Source organism: Mustela lutreola, chromosome 10 (assembly GCF_030435805.1).
Source record: "Mustela lutreola isolate mMusLut2 chromosome 10, mMusLut2.pri, whole genome shotgun sequence".
Classification (NCBI taxonomy): Eukaryota; Metazoa; Chordata; class Mammalia; order Carnivora; family Mustelidae; genus Mustela; species Mustela lutreola.
The window spans coordinates 79723594-79739398 of record NC_081299.1 but is presented as its reverse complement, the minus strand read 5'-3'; the positions used below and the strand labels follow the sequence as shown (position 1 = coordinate 79739398).

Here is a 15805-nt window from a genome sequence, read left to right as displayed (position 1 = left end):
ACAGAGTGGATGCCGGATCTAGGGTAGGGGCGTGTGTGTACGTGTGTGTGTGTAGGAAGGGGCAAAACTGTGGGAGAGTTTTTTATTCCTTCTCTGCAAAATCTTCTGGGACTAAAGTCATAGTAAAGTCCCCTTAAGTTCGCATGCAGAAGAGCCCAAATGCCGCCCCCCCCCCCCCCCCAGTAGCAGGTGAGCATGTCAGCTGGCAGGGGTCTGGCCTTCCAGGAGCAGGAAGTAAGCCTTGTAGGCTCTCAGGCTCTTGGACCTGTGATTTGAATGGCCTGTTAAAGCTCTAAGGGGGAAGTACTCTCCCCTCCCCTCTGCCATGTCTGGAATAGTCGTGAATGTGCGGGTATGTCTTGAATGAGGTGTATGTGTCCCTAAAGTGGAGGAAATTCTATGGGAGGGCTGCCTCACCAGATGAAACCAAGAAGATAGGCCAGGCAGAGAGAGGTTGATGTATCCCCACTATGGAGAAACAGGCCTCCAGGAGCTGGTAAAACCTCCATCTGACACTATGAAACCAGCAGCTGTTCATTGTAGATGTTTTAGCAAAGACATAGCTGCACCTCCGTTCCTCACGCGCCTGAGGCTGGGGGTAATGTAACTGGGGTAAATACGTGAAACATAGTATGGAAATAGATCTGGGTTTGAATCTCAGCTGTCACTCAACTACCATGGACTTGGAGCAAGACCTCTCCAAGATTATTTCTTCATGTATAGATAACACCTACTTCAGAGTATCTTCAACTTGAACTGACCAGAGCCAATGGACCTGAAAATGTTCTGTAAGTTTAAAGCACTATGGAAATAAACAGCATCATTCTTACTGAAGAGATTGACTTAGCACAGATTTACCACCTGGCTGGTCAGGGGTCACCTGTAAGAGATCAACTAGAGAGGTGGTGGTCATAGTAACAAATCACCACAGCCACAACTAGTACACTAACTAGTCTTTTCCTAAACAAACCACAAGTGAACAAAATCTTGCCGGAGTCAGAAGATAACCATTTCTTTTGCTTTGACCACTTCTGAATCTATGGCTAGTGGTCCATTCTCTATGGGAAAGGATAGAGGAGGCTAGTTTGTTGGTTGTGCAGAGTGTGGCTGCATGTGTAGCAGGCCCACAACCTGCCATCATTGGACTCAGGGCAGTTCTCAGCCTTTCCCCTCAAGACATAAAACAGATGACACTCCAAGTGTGACATTCACCATTTTGCCCCTTTCCAGGGTTTTTTCCTTTTGAGACAAGTGAAAGTAACAATCTTGCATCTATAACCACAGCTCCGCTCTTCATTCAAATCTTTGGTACTTCCTATGATCAATAACGAAATACCTGTGACATCAGCTAACTGGTATACCTAGATGTCAACTGAGGACCAATGTCCTCATCCATGAGTGAGGGCAGGAATTTGTCGTATGTGTCTCACTTAGTAATGCCAACGTCCGACACACGGTAGATGCTCGAGGCTGACTTGAGTAGGAGAAAACCTCCCAGCTCTCCACACACGAGCTCTGGGGCCATTCTGCATTCCAAGGAGCTAGCTGGTTGGGCATGGCCTTTTTTAGGAGCACGGCAGTCATGTGACCTCTACAGGGGATTTTTCTGCTAGGACAAATGAGCCAGCTCCCTTCACACTCCGCGGGACTGACCGTTTGAAGTGGAAAAGTGAGTGCCTACCTTCTTTCATGTCTGCCTTTGAAGAGAGGGTGGCCTCTTGCCAGTGAGAGGTGCCTAAGGTTTGTGCTTGGGGAGGGCTGACCCAACTGAGCATGCAGGGGGTAGTGTTCCAAGAATACCTGTGAAAAGCCAGAGTAGATCTTTAAATACATGGCAAAGAGGTGCATTCTGGGTGCTGTTCCTAAAGACATTCAAAGACAAATGTTTTCCCCTAGGGCCTTTGGGCGGATCTGCAGATTCAAGGAATCTGTGGGTATCGAGGCCAAAGCTGGTGTGGGTTTTCCCTTCTCGCTGGGGAAGGCCTGCCAGAGCAGCCGCCGGAGCCACACACCCTTGTGTGGGAGCAGTCTGGAGGCTGACGGCCAGAAGAGCTGGCACCAATGTGTGGAGAACCCTCTAGATAATTTGTCTCAAGTGTGCTAATGGCTCAGGGGGCCAAGAGCAAATGGGTCACACAACATGTTTTTAAGATTAGGATGTGTGAACAGGTTGCTCTGTAAATTGTTATTTTCTCTCAGCAGCTCAGAAAAACTAGATCTGATGGGCTTGGCTTATAAGGCAAAACACACACACACACACACACACACACACACAGAGGTAAGGCTACAAGGCTGTTTCAGCATTAAGGATAGGCATAATGGCTGCCAGCAAAATGCTAGAAACCTCCCTGCCAGGCCAGTCTGAAAGTTGACCAAGTTAAAAAGATAAAGAAGTTTTATTCCATCTCTCGAAAGAAGGGGGTTGTAGGTGACAAAGGGGAATAGAGAGGAACTAGAGGAACCAAAGAGATGGGGCATAAGGGGAAGACTCTTGTGGTGGAAGTCCAAAGGTTTGCCTTGACAGTGTGGCTGTCACCCACCACGTGGGAAGACCCGGCCAGAGCTCAGTGGTAGGCTTTGCAGTCAGGCCAGACCTGAGTGTCTGGCCTGGCCCCACCACCTAGTCCCTATGGAGCTCAGCTAAATCATTAGCCTCTCTGATCATCTGTTTCCTTGTGGTGAGATGGGAAACTCATGACTTCCTCACCCGGTTCTGGTCAGGATGAAGTAAGGGAAACGTAGACCGTGCTTGCAAGTGTACGTGGCTCAGAGTCTTTACTGCTTGGTGGTGGTCCTGTGGTTGTTATGATCATTGTTACCTGGGATGGTGGTTCATTTTACCATTGCTGTGTAACAAATAGCACAGATTTAGTTGCAAAACAGAACCAACCATTTTATTACACTTATGGATTCTCTGGGTCAGGGATTCCGAAAGGGCACGACAAGGAGGGCTCATCCCTATTGCATAATGTCTGGAACATCAACTGGGAAGGTTTGAAATCTAGGGTGTCTCAAGGGCTGAAGGCTAGAATCATCTGAAGGCTCACTCCGTCACATGTCTGGTGCCTGACCTAGGACGGACTTGAAGATTGGGGCTGCCAATATATGGCTCCCCTCTGGCATGATGGTCTCAGGATAGTTGGACTTGTAATATGGCACCCAGCTTCTCCTTGGGTGAGTGTCTCAGGAGAACCAGGTGGAAGCTGAGTTGCCTTTTCTGACCAGGCCTCAGAAGCAGGCTATATTCTGTTGGTTACAAGCAAGCCTCTAAGGTTGCCTGTCTATATTCAGAAGGAGGGGATTTATGGATGGGAAGAGTATTGAAGAATACGTAGACATGATTTAAAACCAACAAAATGTCAGTAGAAAAGAAAAAAGCATGCCTCATGTGTATAGTTCAAAAAACCCCACTCACTTGGGAGTGCTCGGGTGGCTCCATCAGTTACATGTCTGACTTTTGATTTCATGATCTCATGGATTGTGGGATTGAGCCCCTGGTCAGTATCCACACTCAGAGGGCAGTTTGCCTGAAGATGCTCTCCCTCTGCCCCTCCCCCCACTAATGCACTCATGTGCTCACTCTCTCAAAATAAATAAATAAATCTTAAAAACAAACAAACACCCCACTCACTTAAACCTCTCAGAACTTCTAAGGCTGGCAAGTACTATGACTCCATTTTGCAGATAATAGGCTCAGAGAGGCCAGTCATTTATTATTTTATGAGATGCTCTTTCTGGTCCCTTTCAGCTCTACAATGTGGTTTTCTGTTCCTTACAGAGGGAGGAATCCTGAAAAGTTGGCTTTAATAAAGGAAGGAGTTTGACCAGACCTCTATTTGCTATTGCAACAATTTCTATGACTTCCTGGGGCAAACTGAATTGCTTCCACTTAACCCACACCTGGCTTCCGAAAGCAGCTAATTTTAGATTTCTTGTTTCAGTGCCAAGCATCAAAGGAGAGTTGAAAGAAAAATCTTTGCTCAATTGGAGTACAAATTCTTTCAATTGAGACCAATTCTGGTGTCTCATCTTAAGATAAGCAAACCCCATTTATTACATATCTTTTAAGCTGAAACATTCTAACCAAAGCAGAAGCATAAAATCAAGATCACCTTTAAACAGATGACTCACTGAACAAGTAAATACCAAAAACGAAGATTTTCATGAGTATAAAATTAGTCCTTTTGTGCAGGTGCAGTTTACTTTGCTCAATACTCGTGGTCCTGATTTGGTGAGTGAAAATTAAACATTTCTGCGTGGTCTATTTTAATTGACTCAGGAGTTTTATAAGAATGAAGCATTTCCTGGTAAAAGACTCCTGTGAAAATGTACTTCCTAATTTCATTCTTATAAATTTGGGTTTCTAGAAATTGGATTTTCTTAAGGTATGGCCAACCTATATCATGTGGTTTCCAAGTCACTGTTAAGGAATCTGATTTTTAGAAATTTTTGGTTTTCTATTATTGAAATGTCCACTTTGGAGATTCCATTAACCTACTTTGTTTCCTGTTACTTTAGTGATGACACATTCTAGAACATTTATGAGTGAGCCACTTATGAGACCATTATATCTAGTCCCCAAAGAGATATGTTCTTGACATAATTTACTGCCATTGATCAGCATTTCCTTGGGATTGATTGAGCCATGTCTTTATCTTCTCCACATTCTGTAGAACTGTTCTGATGAAGGACATAGGCCACACACACACACACACACACAGACACACACCAGTGTAGACACAGCGCACTCACAAGCTAATATTCAGTGAGTTATCTAACCATTAAAATAACTCCACATTTGTTTTTCTTTGGAAAGCTAACCTGTTACTTGTTGTGAGTCAAAAAACTGTCATCAGGAAATTGAGATTATTAATGGCTGAGGGGCCATCAGAGGTGAACACCAAACAGACTGGAAAAGGCCAGGTGAGTGGGAGAAAGCATGGGAGAATGCACAGGCACACCGGTGAGAGTGAAAGCTGAGGCTTGCTCTCCATTCTGGCTCAGTCAGTACTATGCGCAACACTGGTAGAGGAAGGCCTAGGTATTTGTTTGGTAGTTTATTTCTTTTTTTTTTTTTTCAGATTTTATTTATTTATTTGATAGAGAAATCACAAGTAGTCAGAGATGCAGGCAGAGAGAGAGGGGGAAGCAGGCTCCCTGCCGAGGAGAGCCCGATGCTGGGCTCGATCCCAGGACCCTAAGATTATGACCTGAGCAGAGGCTTAACCCACTGAGGCACCCAGGTGCCCACCCCTTTTTTCTTTTTTTAATATTTTATTTATTTGAGACAGAGGGAGGGAGGGAAGGGAGGAGTGCATAAGTGGGGGTGGGGAGGGGCAAAGGGAGAGAGAAAGAGAGAAACAGGTTCCCCACTGAGCAGGGAACTTGATACAGGCTCCATCCCAGGATCCTGGGATCATGACCTGAGCTGAACACATATGCTTAACTGACTGACCCACCCAGGTGCCCGTCTTTTTTTTTTTTTTTTTTTTTAATTTCAACGTAGTTAATATACAGTTTTCATTAGTTGCAGGTGTACAATATAGTGATTTAACAGTTCCATGTATTACTCAGTGTTCATCATGATAAGGGTACTCTTTTTTTTTTTTTTAATTTATTTGACAGAGATCATAAGTAGGCAGAGAGGCAGGCAGAGAGAGAGGAAGGAAAGCAGGCTCCCTACTGAGCAGAGAGCCCCACCCGGGGGCTCGATCCCAGGACCCTGGGATCATGACCTGAGCCGAAAGCAGAGGCTTTAACCCACTGAGCCATTCAGGCGCCCCATGAAAAGGGTATTCTTAATCTCCTTCACCTATTTCACCCATTTCTCCTCCCACCCCCACCCCGTCTCCTGCCCAAACTCCCCTCTGGTAACCACCTGTCTTTTCTCTATAGTTAAAAGTCTACTTTTTTGGTTTGTGTGTCTCCCTCTTTTTTCCCTTTGTTCCTTTGTTTTGGTTCTTAAATTCCACATATAAGTGAAACCGTATGGTATTTGTCCTTGACTGATTTATTTCACTTAGACTTATATCCTTGAGATCCAACCATGTTATTGTGAATGGCAAGATTTCATTCCTTTTATGGCTGAGTCATACTCCATTGTATGTTTATGATCCGCATCTTCTGTATGCATTCAGCTATCGATGACACTGTGGCTGCTTCCACAATTTGACTATTGTAAATAATGTTGCAATAAACATAGGTGTGTGTATATCTTTTTTTTTTTTTAAAGATTTTATTTATTTATTTGACAGAGAGAAATCACAAGCAGATGGAGAGGCAGGCAGAGAGAGAGGAAGGGAAGCAGGCTCCCTGCTGAGCAGAGAGCCCGATGCGGGACTCGATCCCAGGACCCTGAGATCATGACCTGAGCCGAAGGCAGCGGCTTAACCCACTGAGCCACCCAGGCGCCCGGTGTGTGTATATCTTTTCCAATTAGTGTTTTCCTATTCTTTGGATAAATACCCAGCAGTGACATTACTGAATAGTATGGTGTTTCTATTTCTAATTTGTTGAGGAACCTCCATACTGTTTTCCAAAGTGGCTGCACTAGTTAACATTCTTACCAACAGTGTACAAGGGTTACTTTTTCTCCACATTCTTGCCAATACCTGTTGTTTCTTGTGTTGCTGATGTTAGTTATTCTGACAGGTGTGAGGTGATATCTCATTATGGTTTCAGTTTGCATTTCCTTGATAATAAGTGATGCTAAGCATCTTCTCATATGTCTGTTGGTCATCTGGATGTCTTCTTTGGAGAAATGTCTGTTCATGTCTTCTGCCCATTTTTAAATTGGGTTATTTGGTTTTTTGGTGTTAAGTTGTAGAATTTCTTTATATATTTTGGATACTAACCCTTTATAGGATGCATCATTTGTAATATCTTCTCCCATTCAGTAGATTGTGTTTTAGTTTTGTTGGTCATTTCCTTTGCTGTGCAGAAACTTTTCATTTTGATGTAGTCCCAGTAGTTTATTTTTGCTTTTGTTTCCCTTGCCTCAGGAGACATTTCTAGAAGGATATTGCTATGATCAATGATAGAGACATTTCTGCCTGTGTTCTCTTCAAGGATTTTTATGATTTCCAGGCTCACATTTAGGGGTCTTATCCATTTTGACCTTATTTTTATGTATGGTGTAAGAAAGTGGTCCAGTATCATTCTTTTGCAAGTCGCCATCCAGTTTTCCAAACACCTTTTGTTGAAGAGACTGTCCTTTTCCCATTGCATATTCTTAAGGCACAGCCATTTTAAGAATAATGAATATGGTATGTTAAATAATGGCTCCCAAAGATCTCTGGAACCTGTTGGGTTACCTTATAAGGAAAGGGTCTTTGTGGATATGATTAAGGATTGTGAGATGGGGACATTATCCTGTATTATCTGAAAGGGCCTTAAATGCAATCACAAGTGTCTATATTAGAGGCAGGGGGAGATTTGACACAGACAGAAGAGGAAAAGGCAGTATGGCCACAGGGACACAGGGATTGGAGTGGTATAACCACAAGCCAAGGAATGCTGGCAATCACCGGAAGCAGGAAGAGACAAGGAACAGATTCTCCCAGAAAGAACATGGCTCTGCCAACACCTTGATTTCATACTGTGAAACCGATCTCAGACTTCCAGCCTCCAGAATATGAGAGAATACATTTGTGTTGTTTTAAGCCACGAGGTCTATGGCAGTTTGTTAGAACAGCCACAGGAAAACCCGTGCAATGGAAACTATACCACTGGGAAGACAGATTCCCCTGGAGAAAAGGTGTGGTGTGGGAAGAAGGCATGAAGAGATGAGGAAGTGTCTTGAGGTTGGGGCACAGGGAGGGATCACTGGTCTGGGAACTGATTGGGGTGAGGAGGGCAGGTGGTGGCGGCTGGAGCTCGCTCCTAGTGCTACTTCCTGTGAGTCATTATGCAAGTCTCTTCCCAGCTCTACGATTAGCGCCATCAGGTGGGCAGGCTGCTGTCAGCGAGGATGGGAGTATTTACACCATGGAAAAATGGACGACATGACAAAACAGGGCTTTTCTCCCAGAGAGCCAGTTATTCGATTTTGCCACTGAGTGAAGGGGAAAGGAGAAATGGAAGGTGGGTAAGGTTTAGAAGCTAGGACTGAGAAGGCTAGCATTGCTGTTTGCTTTCCCTGCTCCTTGCATAAATACTTACATGCCGTTGATAGTCATGGGAACATGGGGAAGGTCATCTAATTTAGAGACATGAATTCAATGTGGGGTTGGAATTTTCTCCTTATATTCACTGCATTTATATTTACATCCTCTTCTATGTCACATAGTGGGCCAGACACAAGGGTACAGTAATGCTTTAAGACACAGACCCAGAATCCTGGAGTTTGCAGTTGAGTGGGAAGTCAGAAGTACAATTGAGTTGGGTTAGCCAACTTTGAGCATACCTCAAAGACAATGTACAGGAAATGTAGGGGCAAGGTAGGGTATTTCAAAGGAGACAACTTTTCCACAGTCTGAAAGAAGAGTACAATTTTCCAGACATGGAAACCATGAGGGAAGGGGGAATTATAACTAGCAAGGCTTGTAGTAACCCAATGAAGAGAGAAGTGAACAACAGTGGGGTGTAAAGGAGGGGTTGAGAGTGGTGGTGATCCAAGGAGCTACTCTTCCCCATACAGAAGAGCCAAAAATTAAAGACAGGAGGTCATTGAGTGTGGCCAACTCCAGGTCAGCCTAGAATGGCATTGATAGTCAAGGCCTCTGGTCCAAGGAATGGAGTTGGGCACAGCACCAAAGGGCTCTAGGAGGAGGCAGTTTTCAGAGATGGGTGGAAGACAGAGTTAGAAATGGAAGTAAGCCAGGTAGAGGAAAAGAGGGGAAGTTAGGATGCCACCCTCTGTGAGCAGAGAGGAAAGATGGAGGTGGGAGCTGGCCATTAAGGGTGAGGAGGGGGACAGGAGGGGAATTCAGGAGATGGTGCAGAAAACCCAGGCAAGTAGGCCAGCCTAAGACAGTGGGGGTTCAGCTGGCCCTGTGCTCCATGAGGATGGTCGACTCTTCCTCCCTGGCACCTAGCACGGTAGCTAACATTGAGTGGTCCTATGTGCTGGGGAAATAAACGAATGGGTTAGGAAGGGAGGAGGAAAAGGAAGTTCCCAAGTTCCTTTTGTTCCAGGACACTGGACGGAGGACTCAGCGAAACAGGCATTTGCATTCTCTTAAGGTGTGAATGCCTTCCAGTGACCACCAGGCATCTGATGGGTCATCACTGCTGGTGGGTGGGGGAGACTGGAGCAGGCAGGAGCTTCCGGGATGGCAGTGGGCAGTCCGGGATGGCAGTGAGCAGGTGCCTCAATGTACAACTCAGCATGGCAGGGGCAGGAGACACAGCAGCTGGGCATGGCTGGAGCATGGGTCTGTGGGGTGGCAGTGGGGGATGGAACCTGGATGTCTTGTAACAGGGTTTGGATTTTATCCTGAAAGCAGTAAGGAACTACTGGAAGGTTTTAAATATGGGCACAACAGAGTTAAGCTTATATCTGGGAAAGACCACCCTGGCAGCCGTGTAAATTCTATTGGAAGGGATGAGGTAAGAGGCAGAGAAACTCATTTGGAGGCTGTTTTCATGGTGCAGGTGAGAGCTAATGAGATCCTATGCTCATGCGGTGGTTCTGGAACACAGCAGGAGACAAAAATGAGGGGTATTTAGGAGGCTCAGTCAAGATACAGGGTGAAGATCGTGGCAAGGCTGGCACGTGTGATGATATAATACAACTCAAGAGCAACTCAAGAGAAGGATTGTTGTGGAAAGCAGAGGGCAGTCTCCCACCGGGCAGAGGACCACAGCTTGAACTACTGAACCCTATGCATGACCTCTAGGACTTAGACATAGCAACATCTGTCCTCAGCAGAATGGGGCCCACCAGACCATGCCTTTCTGAGCCTGGCTCCCTTCTCAAAGGTAGGTTCCGAGGACATCTATTTGCCAGAGCTCAGATCACATGCCTGGGGAAAATCATTATTTAAAGAAGAAAAGGTAAAAAGTCAGTGAAGGAAACCAAGAAGGAAGAACCCAAAGCTAAAAGGAGATTGAGAAAAGTAAGAGGGTGCAGTGTTGCAGAAGCTTTGGGGAGAAAGGGCTGTGAGCAGGACTGAACAGCCATTGCGTTGGACGATTGGGAGGCAGCTAGTGGCCTGGGGGAGAGCACTTTCAAGGGCAAGTGGGAGTGTGTGTTGTGTTAGCAGGACCGTGTAGTGTAGACGGCCCTTTCTCGAGAAGTTTAGCTGGGGTGGGAAGAACAAAGAAAAAGAAAGTCGAAACTAAGGAGTGGCGCAGAGTGGGAGGGTGTGGATTTGGGTTTTTGAGCCTGGAGCACCTCAAGTATATTTATAGGTGTACGTGCTAGGCCAGCCCTGTGCTCCCCGAGGGAGCCTGCGGGATGTGGGGAGAACCAATTTAGTAATGGCCTCTCCTTTTCTGTTGCTTTGAGAAAGTTGCTCTGCTGAGCAAAGGGTATTAGTGTTCTTTTTAAGATTCTAAACTACCCATGCAGTCCTTCTTCTTCAGGGATTAAGACCATGAAGTCTCAAATGTTACATCTAGTGTTTGTACATGTTCTCCACAAAAGGCATCCTGACAGAGCATGAGGGAGGGAGAGACTGCGTCTGAGCATGAGCTGGTAGCATCTCAGCCAGGAGCCTCCCTTTCCAGCTCTGGGACAGGAATGACCCTCCGCCCAGGCTCCTGTGGCACTTGGGCTGGTGGCTGAGCCTTCCGGGCCTGTCCTGGGAGACTCAGCAGGCTGGATGCTTGTCTGTATCCTCCTACCCAACACACTTAACAGATCTGAGAGCTGAGCCACAGAACCCGAGGCGAGCATCAGAACTTTGCTGAAATATCGTTACAGTAGTGGCCTTCAGTCACTCCAAATCCTTCATCGGCCTCTAGGGTCACCCAGTTAGTATTGGGTGAGTGAATAAAAGCTTCTACCTTCTGAGGAATTCTAGATAGTTTCACTTACATTATTACATATGCCCCCAGGCATAAAATATGTGAATGGCCTTATTTTTAGGTGGGAAATGAACAAATGAGTGAGGCAACACATAGTTATAAACACCTGGAAGAGACAACACAGGGACCCAGGGCCCTTTTCTCTGCCCATCAAGTAGTAAGAGACTATGGGATGTTTGTCTGATTGTGCTAGGACTGTGGGAGACTCAGGGGGAAGAAGTATTGGAGGCGTGGGAGACAAATGCATCTTTATCACGCACCTTTAAATCGCATGAAAGATTCTAGCCCGAGAAGACCATGTGTAGTAATTTGTGAATAACCAGAAAAGCCTATGACGAAGCAGTTCTGGAAACAGCTGAGCCGAAGGCCACCCGGCTTCCCATGCTGATGCTGTTGACAAAGGCTCTGATCATTTGGGGCAGGGTGAAATTATCTGTCATCAAAGTGCCTAAATCCTTGGAGGCAGACAGAGACGGAATCTGACTGCCAGCCCTGGGGAAGCATGGCCAAGCTGGCAGCATCCCCCCTCTGTCCCACATACCAGCAGGGCCAGCAGGGGAGTCTGCTTCAGCCCCCACGGTGGGCTCCACCTAAGAGATCTTTCATCACTGGGTGTCTAAAAGCATCTGTGTGTGGGGAAGAGAGCTGCCATCACCCATAAGACTTCTGATCCCCCAGGACCCCAGCTGTCCAACAAGAGTGTACCTGCCATGGGGGGCAGACATGTGTGTGCCTGATTTCTAGCTATGGTTCCCTGGAAATAATTAAGTTAAAAAGAAATGCCTTTGGGTCTTGGCCCAGCTCAGTCAAGTTAGAGAAGGCCCTGGAGGGGAAAGGTAGACCGTGCAGTTTGCTTTCATTCATAGCTTCTTTCTTCTTTCAGACACCATGTCAGCTTGATTCCTAAGGGGGTTTCCTCATAGGGAAGACATGAAATCCGTTGAACTGAGCTGAGCATCCTGTTTAATGAAAGCAATAAATCATGTCAGTGAGAGAGGTCTGGGAGGGCTGGGCCAGGGCCTGTGGGATAGGGGTTTTGTAGGAATGGGAGGGCTGGCTTCTGTCTCAGGCTTGGCTTCCTTTATGGCCAATATGGTGGGAGAGAATGAAGGTTACAAAGGAGGTACCTAAGAGAGAGCTTAGAGGGAAGCCCCGGTGTGCTGCTTGATTTCTCGAGGGGGGCTCTTTTCAAATCCTGGTCCCCAATGTGTAGAAGGGTCAGCGTCTGTCACATACACAGCAGGTGGGTGGCCTGTCCGATGTGAATGGGAGAGCCAAGGGAGCATTCAACGTTGTCACCCATACTCACTTGTTGCTCACATAGAGTGCCACTACTAGAGGGACAGTGCTCTTTTCAGTACCTACCCTGGAGATCAGCTGGTTTCAGGGATATTTACCCCTGTTTGCGCATGTCCTGAGCAGGAGATCAGAACTCACCTCCACCAACTTCAGGCTTTACCTAGAGCAAGCCCTGCAGTTGAGCTCCACTAGGAATAAATGATTTTTCTATAAAGTTCTGATGTGACCAAGACCCTCCTTCCACTCCAAGCCAGGGCTCTTGTAATCTGTAAAGCAGGGGGAAAAATGCCTACCTAACAGGAGGCAACATCGTGGAAGTGACAGCTCTGGGTGGCTGTGATGGACGATGCAGGGGCTGGGGGTATTCTAGCCTGCTACCTCTCAGGGTCTGGTTAATCAGGCCTGGCCAGGTGAGATCTGTAGGTTTTCCCTGCACTTTCTGTCACCTCCCACTCTGTATCCCAGCGCCTGTTAGGTAATATTGTACCATTCAGCCTTCACCCTCTTTTTTTAAGAAACGGACAATAACAATGTAGACAGAGAGATGACAGGCACACAGACCAATCAGCAATCTCTCTACAAATAGACACATTAAATAAATATCAGTTCACATTTATGGGCAAATAATGAGGTCAGTGTACTTAGGAGTAACTTGGTAGGAATGGGCTTGTCTGTACTTCCTGGGTGATTGACTGCTCTCAGCAAAGTCTCCGAACATTTTCCAAACAAAGGAGTCAACCTGGGAAAACACTGCCTGCTTGGATCCGCATCAGACAGGTGCCTCTGGAAAAGCAGTATTAGCACTTTCCCTTTATGGCCCATCTTTTAACCATGAAAGGGGCTGATTGGATAGACAGGACTGAATTTTAATGAGGCTCCCAGTGCAGTCTCTATGCTCCAGAGAAGTAGGAACAGTGATACGTGAGACTTAAGGTGTAGTTGGAATCGTTGACAGGACAACCAGATAGCTCTCTCTTTCTCCTGGGCTCAGTTTTCTCTCTAGTGTGATTTAGCACATCACATAAAACCCCAAGAAGGCACAAGTAATTCATTTACCATCTATTTCCCATTCTCTACTAGAGGAAATGTTTTAAGAAAAATTACCCAGCATAATTTGTTAAAATGGATCTTGGTAAATAGTTTTAATTTCAAGTGTTTCTTTGGAATACAACTTCCGAAACAACTTACACTCAGTGTGAGAGGTCTTTGGAGGGTGCTGGCTACAAAGGGGCCAAGGATTGTGAGGGGCAAAGAAAACAGCTTTGGACAGGATAGAGCCAGCATGCCTATCTGGTGCAAGGAGTCCATGAAAGGGAAAGTGTCCTGGATACAGACTAAGGAATTTGGGTTTTGTTCTGTCGGAAGTGGGGGACGAAAGGGGCTTTTGAGCAAGGGAGTAATGCTCAGATTTAATTCACAGAATCAGGGGTCTCTTTGTGTTCAATTGTGTCCTCTCTTTTCCCTTCCCACAGCATGGCTGGGAAGCATACTTGAACAGGTCTTGGCTCAAAGACAGGACCCAGAATGACAGTTTATTCCACCATTGTCTTTCAAGGGTCTACTACAGGCTGGTCTGCTTCTATGGTACATGAGCCCATGGACTGTCTCTATCCCAAACCAAAAGGATATGCTTCCAGGCAGGGATGAAAAGCTATCAAGCCACATGACCACGTTCCTCTGGGGGAAAAGGCTCTTCACATCGACAAAGTGGCAAGTGGCTTGCTTAAAAATCACCAGTCCAATACAAATGGGAGCAGCTCCAGAGAATGAAATGATTCAACTGAGGTGAGTCAAAACACTGGGGTCAACGTTCGAGGGGTACCCCTACGTTACAGGCTTTGTGCTGGGCACTGGGAATGCATCAAAATAAGGCATGTTCCTCTCCTCGAGGAGCTTACAGTCTGGAGAGGAGAGAACACCTAAACCTATCATTTTAGTAAGTAATCTCAAGAGGCATTTGGACTTGGGGTAGGTGGTTGCTACAGTGCTATTTAGCTCTGAATTTCTGTGCATCTGTACCTGAAGGCAGAATCCTTTAGTCAGGTGATAAATGCAGTTGGGTGTTATGAAAATGGAACAAAGGAATGTTTGGAAGAAACTGGAAGATCACAGAAATCTTTTTGAAACTGGTTAGTGTTAGAGCTACTGGTGGTGGTGGACAGCCTCCCAGGGGGTCCCCAGTGATTCTCGCCCCCTTGTCTTCAAACCTTCGTGTAGCCTCTGCCCACACAGAGTCTGGTAGAGGCCACACTGGAAGTCATAAATGGCCCTGTGGCTTTCACCTTAGTGTCTTGACTCACCCCTGGGGAAGGCAGCTGCCATGTCTTGAGGACACTGAAGCGATCCATGAAGAGGCCCATGGAGAAGAGCTGAAACACCTTCCAACAGCCAACACCAACTCGCCAGCCGAATGAGTGAGCCATCCTGGGAGCTGCCCCTGCAGCCACCATGACCTTCGGATAATGCAGCCCTGGAGGACAATGATGACCCTCTCCTCAGAAGCTCTGAGCCAGAGCCAAATTCTCAGCTCGTGGAAATTGAGAGAGACAGTCAGTGATTGGTATTGTTTTAAGCCACTAAGTGTGCAGGGTAGCAATAAATAACAAACCCAACACCTATGTTAAGAGTACTGGTCCTCTGTTACCCAACCCTGTCATCTCCTGACCATTTTCAATTTAGTACCCCAAAGTTTTCTGATACCAAAACCTGATGAAATAATTTTTATTATTTTTATATAAGGAAACTTGATAGTCTGTGGTTCAGTAAATATGATTTAATTAAGTAGGTTGCATTTTTTAAAAAAATAAGTGATTTGGAAAAAGACTCGTGGAGTTAAGCAGGATATTAATTTTCTTTGCAGTTCCACTTGATAGAATGTCAGTGGCATTTCAACAAGTACTCTTTTCTTCAATTGCTTTCTTTATATGGTAGCATTTTGGCAACGGGTTTTCTCTTCTGTGTGGTAGCATTTCTGAAATAGTTATATGCATATTTCATTGTTTGTTTGTTTTCTAAATAGTAGGTTGACCAAAAAAGCTCCCTGTTTCAATTTGTAAAATGGTGTACTTCAGCAGAAACCTGGGATGGCTTTGTCAGTGTTTTTAAACACCAGAGAATTTTAGTTTCTGTGATTCTATTCTCAGCCTAATTCAGTGTGGGGAAGAGTTTCTGTCACCAAAAGTAGCTAGCAAGGATTGGACCTGTGTGTATGGCATACTGCTCCTAATAGGTCTAAATTCTATTTAAGCAGGCCCAGGCGCCCAAGCCAATTAGAGAAAATGGAACCTGGCAGATGGAGAGATGCTTACAGGGTCCCCCGAGGAATAGAGGTTTTAATCACAGCCCAGTGTGAAGAACACTTAACGGAGATTTGGAGATTATTAGAACCCATTAGCACCTTGTGAGCCATAGCAATCAAGAGTGCCTTTTGCTTTAAACTATAGCCTTCCACTTTCTCCCAGAGACTGCAAAAGACCAGGTTTGGGTGGTTACTTGGAGCAACTATGTTTGCTGGATTTCACTCTAAGGAGCTCCT

At 45.8% G+C, this 15805-nt stretch overlaps 1 long non-coding RNA gene across 4 annotated transcripts in view; it reads left to right on the top strand.

The window, feature by feature from the left end:
- The window catches only part of LOC131809377 (uncharacterized), a 29546-nt gene extending 14641 nt beyond the window's left edge, over window positions 1–14905 (top strand). For 2 of the 4 annotated variants that reach the window (XR_009345152.1, XR_009345149.1), the window contains exons 2-3: window positions 13826–14055; window positions 14558–14905. This is a non-coding gene — a long non-coding RNA (uncharacterized LOC131809377). Of the gene's footprint in view, window positions 1–1595; window positions 1741–13825; window positions 14056–14557 lie in introns of those variants that run through there. The other 2 variants (XR_009345150.1, XR_009345151.1) reach the window with 2 other exon arrangements.
- Window positions 14906–15805: the final 900 nt, after the last annotated feature.